At 44.7% G+C, this 9,410-nt stretch overlaps 1 long non-coding RNA gene across 1 annotated transcript; it reads right to left on the bottom strand.

Annotated features, from left to right (window-relative positions):
- Window positions 1–2,557: 2,557 nt before the first annotated feature.
- On the bottom strand, window positions 2,558–6,318 carry LOC134757929 (uncharacterized). Its single transcript, XR_010132551.1, has 3 exons — window positions 6,237–6,318; window positions 3,560–3,727; window positions 2,558–2,710 (listed from the first exon to the last, which is right to left on the bottom strand). It is a non-coding gene; the product is annotated as an uncharacterized lncRNA (long non-coding RNA).
- Window positions 6,319–9,410: the final 3,092 nt, after the last annotated feature.

The raw sequence follows: 9,410 nt of genomic DNA, 5'->3' as shown, positions 1-9,410 counted from the left end.
GGGAGTTGTTTGGGCCCTATGCCCTGACACCAAGGTTATTTAAGAGGTGTCTGTTCCTAACACACAGGGAAACCTCACATCAGGGTGCAGTATATATATGTATTTTTGAGACAAGGTCTTGCTTTGTTGCCAAGGCTGGAGTGCAGTGGTGCCATCATTACTCACTGCAGCTTCTACCTCCCAGGCTTAAGCAATCCTCCACCCTCAGTCTCCCGAGTAGCTGGGACTACAGGTGTGTGTCACCATGCCCAGCTAATTTTTTGTAGAGGTAGGGTCTTGCTACGTTGCCCAGGCTGGTGTTGAACTCCTGAGCTCAAGTGATCCTCTTGCTTGGGCCTCTCAAAGTTCTGGGATTACAGGCATAAGCCCAGCCTGGATGCAATATATATATATATATATATGTATATATACGTGTATGTGTATATATATATGTGTGTGTGTGTGTACATATATACATACATATATATATATATATATATTTTTTTTTTTTTTTTTTGAGACTGGGTCTCTGTCACCCAGGCTGGAGTACAGTGGCACCACCATGCCTGGTTAATTTTTGTATTTTGTTGTTGTTGTCGTAGAGATGAGGTCTAACTATGTTGCCCAGGCTGGCCTTGAACTCCTGAGCTTAAGCAATCTGCCCACCTCAGCCTCTCAAAGTGCTGTGATTACAGGCGTGAGCCATTGTGCCCAGCCAATCATTTTAAAATTGAGATAAAACTCACATAATATAAAATTTAACATTTTAATCCATTCTACAACATGAATGAACTTTGTTTTTTGTTTTTGTTTTTATTTTATTTTGTTTATAAGACAGGGTCTTGGAGTCAGGTGTGGTGGCTCACGCCTGTAATCCCAGCACTGTGGGAGGCTGAGGTGAGCAGGTCTCGAAGTCAAGAGATCGAGAGCATCCTGGCCAACATGGTGAAACCCCATCTCTACTAAAAATACAAAAATTAGCTGGGTGTGGTGGTGTGCACTTGTAGTCACAGCTACTCGGGAGGCTGAGGCAGGAGAATCGCTTGAACCCGGGAGGCGGAGGTTGCAGTGAGCCGAGATCATGCCACTGCACTTCAGCCTGGCAACAGAGTGAGACTCCCTCTTAAAAAAAAAAAAAAAAAAAAAGACAGGGTCTTGTTCTGTCACCCATGCTGGAGTACAGTGGTGCCATCTCTGCTCACTGTAGCCTTGACGTCCCAGGTTCAAGCAATCCCCCCATCTCAGCCTCCCAAGTAGGTGGGACTACAGGTGCGTGCCATCATACCCGGGTAATTTTCTGTCCATTTGTTTGTTTTTGTAGAGATGAGGTTTCGCCATATTGCCCAGTCTGGTCTCAAACTCCTGAGCTCAAGTGATCCACTTGCCTCAGCCTCCTAAAGTGCTGGGGTTACAGGCGTGACCCACCACACTTGGCTGACAAATGAACTTTGAAAACATTATGCTAAGTGAAATAAACCAGACACAAAAGGCCAAATATTGTTTGATTCCGCTTATATAAAGTACCTAGAATAGTCAAAATCATTGAGAGAGCAAATAGATTAGAAATCTCCAGTGGGGTCTGGGGGCGGTGACTCATGCCTGTAATCCCAGCACTTTGGGAGGCCAAGGCGGGCAGCTCACCTGAGGTCAGGAGTTCGAGACCAGCCTGGCCAACATGGCAAAACCCCATCTCTACTAAAAATACAAAAATTAGCCGGGTGTGATGGCGCATACCTGTAATCCCAGCTACTCGGGAGGCTGAGGCAAGAGAATTGCTTGAACCCTGGAGGCAGAGGTTGCAGTGAGCTGAGATTGCACTGCTGCACTCCAACCTGGGTGACAGACTGAGATGCCATCTCAAAACAAAACAAAACAAAACAAAAAAAATCTCCAGGGGCTGGGGGAAGGGAGGGAGTAATAGCAAGTATTTAATGGGTATGGAGTTGCAGTTTAGGATGATGAGAAAGTTCTGGAGATGGATGGTGGTGACAGTTGCACAATATTGTAAATGTACTTAATGTCAATGAATTGTATACTTAATAATGGTCAAAATAATAACTTTTATGATATATGTAGTGATAATAAAATGTTTAAAAAAAACATTTACCACTTAACCATTTTAAAATGTACTACCTGTGGTTTTTAGTACATTCACAGAGTTGGGCAATCACCATTATAAAATCAATTTTAGAATATTTTCTTCACCCTACAAGAAACCCTGCACCCATTAAGGAGTCATTCTTCATCCCTCTCCCCCCAGCCCCTGGCAACCATTCATCTGCTTTCTGTCTCTGTGGATTTGCCCATTCTGTACATTTCATATAAATGGAATCATACAACATGTGTCTGATTATGTGTCCTATCTTCTGTGTCTGGCATTTTCCATTTAGCCTAATGTTTTCAAGGTCCATCCATGTTTGAGCACAGATCAGTATTTCATTTCTTTTAATGGCTGAATAATATTCCATTGTATGACTGGATCACATTTTGTTTATCCATCCATTGCTTGATGGACATTTGGTTTGCTCCCACTTTGGCTATTATGAATGATGCTGCTATGATCATTTGTGTACAAGTATTCCTGTGAACATGAGTTTTTATTTCTCTTGGGTATATATCTAGAAATGGAATTTGCTGGCTCACATAGTAACTATGTTTATCAAGACGCAACTTGCAGTAGAATCCAGCGTATCAACTCTGAGTCTCTGAGCTGTTGGAGGACATAGACAGCCTAGAAAACAGAAGGGCAAAGGCAATTGAAAGAATCTCCTTTTTAGCTCATACTTCCATTTTTCTCCCACCCCAAAGTGGGTCTGTTATTGAGTCACAAAATTGACAAGTTTGAGTTTGAGATCCCCTCCTGAGCCGTGAAATCAACCCAAGAGTAGGGTTTCAGTTGGCAGAGGGGTGGTCAACTGGTACATCTGGAGTTGACTTTGTCTATTATCTTTCTAATCATCCCTTTAGCCTAGAAAGCCTTTGCCTTTAGACCTGTTGGGCCAAAATCTAAAATCAGCTTGTGAAAGTGCTGTCTCGCAGCCTCCTGGTATGTGAGAATTTGTCCATACTTGATACACAAATAACTATTTTGCTATTGACTGTTCCTCAGCCTGATCTATTCAAATGGATCTCTTTGAAGACATGCCACCTACAGATCACGGTATTTCAACAACATTTGAACTCTTTCCAAGTATAATCTGTAACAATTTCTTCATTTTCACAATATTTGCCCTTTGAAACAGGCCCTGAGCTTGTGGGTTTAAAGGGGGGAGTGGGATTTAGAGAATGTCAAGCAAGCGAAATGGTTTAGGTTGGTTCATTCTGTTCTGTGCCCATGAATAGCGCTTGATTCATGGACCGCAAGTGGAATGTTGAACAGGATAGGCTCGTCATGGGGTACAGCAGAATTAGACTCAGCATACTCTCCAGACTTTCTCTCTCTGACCAGATGGGCAAGCCAAGCCTCAAATAAGCACAAATCCTCTGATAACAGTTTATACTTCCAAACAGCCCACAGGAAATGGGACCCTTGATAAGAGAAGCAGCTTCACTTGTAAATTACAAGCATTCACTTACTAACATTTAAACTGACAATTATCACAGCTTCAAATGCTGGGCTCCATTGGAAAGCAAGTCAAGTTGTTCATCTGTTGGGTTGGTGGCTGATCCCTTCTGTGGTTTGCTTACAAGTGAAAACCCTGCTGCTGGTTGGAACCCATTCTGCTTGATTTGGACTTGACAGAAGTACCTGGTACAAAGGAAAAGACCTTTTAGCAGGGAGAACAGGGTGGCAGGTGTGGCCCCCAGGGGGCCACTGAAAAGCCACAGTAGGGTAAGTCACACTGCCTGCAACGCTGCAATGGCACTGAGCCCATGTGAAGGCACGAGGCCTGGTTTATGTTGCCACTGCCTTCCTGTGTGACTTCGGACAAGTTGTTCCCCATTTCTGGGCCTCAGTCCCTTCCTCTTTCAACATGGGGGCTGAAGCAGATTACACTGAGGGAGGCCCCTGCTCTATTGTGCTGTGCTTGGAAAGCCTCTCATGTAGCTCTCAATGCAGATCTGATGAAGAACCTGCAAGGACATGGATTACATTTCATTTTCTTTTCCTTGTTTCTTTTCTTTTTTTTTTCTTTGAGACAGAGTCTTGCTCTATTGCCCAGGCTTGAGTACAGTGGCGCTATCTCAGCTCACTGCAACCTCCGCCTCCTGGGTTCAAGTGATTTTCTTGCCTCAGCCTCTTGAGTAGCTGGAATTACAGGTGCCCGCCACCAAACCCGGCTAATTTTGTTTTGTATCTTTAGCAGAGAAGGGGTTTCCCTATGTTCGTCAGACTGGTCTCGAACTCCTGACCTCGTGATCCGCCCACCTCAGCCTCCCAAAGTGCTGGCATTACAGGCATGAGCCACCGCGGCCGGCAGCATTTCATTTTCAAGAGATGAAGGGGTGTGTTGAGAAATGCACTTTACACATGTACCCTAAAACTTAAAGTATAATAATAATAAATTAAAAAAAAAAAGAGAGAAATGCACTTTAGAATTGTGTTGTCTGGAAAGGATAGGCTAGGCCCCAATTCAGCAGCTAGACCCTGGCCTTGATCTATATAGAATCTTAGAAATCGTTTCAGTGTGTATGCTTTCCCCATTCATCCTGTTTCTAAAGACGTGATGACTCCTTTTCTTGACAGCTAAAAGCTCCCGGCATCAGCTCTCTCAGTCTCACTCTCTGAGCTCTGGATCACAGGGTGAGTGTGGAAAGGTGGGCAGAAAAATCTGTGTATGATTCCGTTCAGCCATAGGTGGGACGTGGCAGAGCCTCAAAGGTGTGTCTCAAATGTGGGGCTAACCAAAGGACCTGCCAAACCTCTTTTTGCTTTTCTCTAGCAGTTTTGGAACCCAGACTTTCCATATTATCCTGGCTCAAACCTCATGCGGGAGGAGAGTCATGGGGCCTCTAGGTTGAAAAGGACCTCAAAGGGAGACTAGGCTGGAGATCTTGAAGAATGGGAACTCTCTTCCTACAGAGGCAGCTCCTCCATCTTGAGGTTGTTCTGCCCCTTAGGAAGTTCCCGAATCCAGCCAGGCAGGCATGGTGGCTCATGCCTCTAATCCCAGCACTCTGGAAGGCCAAGGCGGGGAGGATCACTTGAGGCCAGCAGTTAGAGACCAGCCTGGGCAACATAGTAAGACTCATCTCTACAAAAATAAAAATTAAAAAAATTAGCTGGGTGGGGTGGCATGTATCTATCGTTCTAGCTACTTGGGGGGCTAAGGCAGGAGGATTACTTGAGTCCAAAAGTTTGTGTCTACAGTGAGCTATGATCATACCACTACACTCCAGCCTGGGTGACAGGGTGAGACTCTGTCTCTTCTAAAACAAGAAAGTTCCAGAGTCCATCACCCTGTAGCTTTTCCCCTTTATCCTTATTTTCATAAGTTGAGGCCACCGAATACAGATCAAATCCCCCAGGAGCTCCCTCCAGGACTCTCCCTCATCACTCCTTTCCTTTTTACCCCTTACAGTCATCTTTTTCTCCGGTCCAAACACTCACCAAGATTATTCATTGTATGAAAATTCCAACTTCCATAGGTCAGGTGCAGTGGCTCACACCTGTAATCCTAGCACTTTGGGAGGCCAAGGCGGGCAGATTGCTAGAGGTCAGGAGTTCAAGACCAGCCTGGCCAACATGATGAAACCACATCTCTACTAAAAACACAAAAATTAACTGGACGTGGTGGTGCATGCCTGTAGTCCCAGTTACTCAGGAGGCTGAGGCAGGAAAATGGCTTGAACCTGGGCAGCAGAGGTTGCAGTGAGCCAAGATCACACCACTGCAGTCCAGCCTGGGTGACAGAGCGAGACTCTATCTCAAAAAAAAAAAAAAAAAAAAAAAAAAGAAAAGAAAAGAAAAAGAAAAAGAAAGAAAAGAAAAGAAAAGAAAATTCTAACTTCCCTTTACCATCCTGATCACTGGTTCCTGAAGCAAATCCAGCCTGTTAATGTCTCTCAGAGAGGCTACTGGTACCCAGAACATGACATGCATCCAGGCACTGTGAGCTGACCAGGAGATGAGTGGGATATCACCTCTGTCCGTCTAGAGCAGAATAAGCTCCTCAGACGGTATAGGGATAAAAGATGTACAGAACTTTCTGTTGTGATTCAGGAAGCATCTCTAACTCTCTTAGCCTGTTTTCTGTTGTTTACAACAGAATACCCCAAACTGGGTAATTTATAAGGAAAAGGAATTTATTTCTTACAGTTGTGGAGGCTGAAACGTCCAAGGTTGAGGGGCTGCATCTGGTCAGGGACTTCTTGCCGGTGGGGATTCTGCAGAGTACTGAGGTGGCAAAGGACATCACATGTCGAGGGGGCTGAGCATGCTCACTCAGGTCTCTCTTCCTTTTCTTATAAAGCCACCAGTTCCACTCCTGTGATAACCCATTAATCCATTAAACCATGAATGGATTAGTCCACTCATGAGGGCAGAGCCCTCATGACACAATCATCTCTTAAAGGCCCCACCTCTCAATGCTGCCACACTGGGGATTATATTTCAACATGGGTTTTGGAGAGTAAAAGTCCTGAAACCATAGTAATAACCCAGATGTCTCTTATTGTGCCTCCTTCTCTTCCCACCTACTTAGCCAACATAATAACAGATAAAACAAAACAATACGAAAGGCTATCGCTTGTTGAGAGCTTACTATGTGCCAGGCACTGTTCTGTGCACTTTCCATGTGTATCAATGTGTTTCCTCTACACAAAAGCCTTAAGATGTAAGTGCCATTATTTTGCCCATTTTGTAGATCAGGACACTGAGGACCAGAGAGGCAAGGTGACTTGCCCAACTTTAAACAGCCTGGCTGGCTCCAGAGTCCATGCTCTCTACATCTATGGCTGGATGACACCTTCTATATACTGAATGAATGACTGCGTGCCCGTAGTCTGTCATTAGCAATAAGCGATACCAGGCCCCAATATTGGCTTCAGGAACCCCCTTCCCTATGCCTTGGGTCCACAAATGCAAGGTCCTGTAATACATAGAAGCAGAGGTCCTGCCCTGGCATCAGGAAAGCTAAAGGTCAGGGATACTCATCCTGGCTTTCTACTGGTCCTCTTGAATGGAGCCCCAGAACAATAAGCAGCCCTGTTGGGTTGGCTTGGTCTACCAGCCTTGATTTCAAGGCTAAAGCAGGGTGGAGGACGCAAAAACCCACCCTGTAAAGATCCTCTGGATAAAGGCAGAAGACCCCCTTCCCACTGACCTGGCCATTGTATAAAGGATCTGGGGAGCTTTGCCTACTTATAGATATGGTAGAGACCTGGCGAATAGCTCCTTAGACACATTCTGCCAGGACTTCCCAGGACAACACAGCTGTTGGGAGTTGGGGACTCCTTGAATCCTTTTTCTGAAGCAGAGTGAATGAGGAACCCATTCTCCCTTTTCTGACTGTAAGCCCTATAGCACACATCTGTCTACCAGAGAGGCAGTTAAGAACAGGGGTATGTAAGCCAGGCTTCCTGGGTTCACATCCTGGTGCTGCCACTCACCAGCTGAGTGACCTTGAGCAAGCTACTTAACTGTGCCTCAGTTTCCCCAGCTGTAAAATAGATATTAAAATAGCACTGATCTGTCTTAGTCCACTAAGGCTGCTATAATAAGATATCATAGATTGGGTTGCTTAAACAACAGTGATCTCACACAGTTTTGGAGGCTGGGAAGTCCAAGATCAGGGTGGTGGCAGATTGGGTTTCTGGTGAGAGGTCTCTTTCTGGCTTGCAGATGGCCACCTTCTTGCTGTATCCTCACATGTCAGCAAGAGAGAGAGAACACTAGTGTTTTTTATTCTTATAAGGGCACCAGTCCCATCATGGGAGCCCCGCCTTCATAAACTAATTTCCTCTCAGAGGCCCCACCTCCTAATACCATCACATTGGGAGTTAGGGGTTTTTTGTTTTGTTTTGTTTTTAGTTTTTTTGTTTTTTTTGAGATGGAGTCTCACTCTGTTGCCCAGGTTGGAGTGCAGTGGTGTGATCTTGGCTCACTGCAACATCTGCCTCCTGGGTTCAAGTGATTCTCCTGCCTCAGCCTCCTGAGTAGCTGGGATTACAGGCTTGCGCCACCACGCCCAGTTAATTTTTGTATTTTTAGTAGAGACGGGGTTTCACCATGTTGGTCAGGCTGGTCTCAAACTCTTGACCTCGTGACCCGCCCGACTCAGCCTCCCAAAGTGCTCGGATTACAGATGTGAGCCACCACGCCTGGTGGGGGTTAGGGTTTCAACATAGGAATTTGGTGGGGGGACACAAGCATTCAGTCCATAACACTATCTCATAGGGTTTTATGAGAATTGAGGAGCTAATGCCTGTAAAATACTTGCTCAGTGTCTGGTACTGAGCTTTATTGAGATATAATTCACATATCATATAATTCATTCACATATATATATATATATTTTTTTTTTTGAGACAGGATCTCACTCTGTTGCCCAGGGTGCACTGCAGTAGTGTAATCATGGCTCACTGTAGCCTCAAACTCCTGGGCTCAAGCAATCCTCCCACCTCAGTTTCCTGAGTAGCTGGGACTACAGGCATGAGCCACCATGCCCGGCAAACTTTTAATTGTTTTTTTTGTACAGATGGAGGTCTCACTATGTTGCCCAGGCTGGTCTTGAACTCCTTAGCCTCAAGCAGGTCTCCTGTCTTGGCCTCCCAAAGTGCTGGGATTACAGGTGTGTGCCACCATACCCGGCCATTCACTCTTTTAAAATATACAATTCAGTGGTTTTCAGTATATTTACAAGGTTGTACAACCATCACCATCTAATTCCAAAACATTTTCTTCACTCGCCAAAGAAATCCTGCTCCTCTTTGCCATCAACTACCAACCCTCCTCCCGCTAGCCCTAGGCAACCACTTATCTACTTTCTGTCTCTATGGATTTGTCTATTCTGGACATTTTGTATAAACAGAATCATATAATATGTGGTCTTTTCTGTCTGGCTTCTTTCACTTAGCATCATGTTTTCAATGTTAATTGATTTTATAGCATGTATCCATACTTTATTTTTTTACGGTTGAATAATACTGCATTTTATGAGTAGACCACATTTTGATTATTCATCCATTGATGGACATTTGAGTTATTTCCGCTTTGGCTATTAAGAATAAAGTTGCTGTGAACATTCATGTACAAGTCATTGTGTGGATATGTGCTTGCTTTTTTCTTTCTTTCTTTCTTTCCTTTTTTTTTTTTTTTAGACAGGGTTTTACTTTGTCACCCCTCACTGTAGCCTCAACCTCCCAGGCTCAGGTGATCCTCCTACCTCAGCCTCCCAAGTAGCTAGGACCACAGGCGCACACCACCACACTCAGCTAATTTTTCATATTTTTTGTAGAGACAGGATGTTGCCATGTTACCCAGGCTGGTC

The sequence above is a fragment of the Gorilla gorilla genome, chromosome X (genome assembly GCF_029281585.2).
Source record: "Gorilla gorilla gorilla isolate KB3781 chromosome X, NHGRI_mGorGor1-v2.1_pri, whole genome shotgun sequence".
Lineage (NCBI taxonomy): Eukaryota > Metazoa > Chordata > Mammalia > Primates > Hominidae > Gorilla > Gorilla gorilla.
This window is presented reverse-complemented; position numbering and strand designations above follow the sequence as displayed.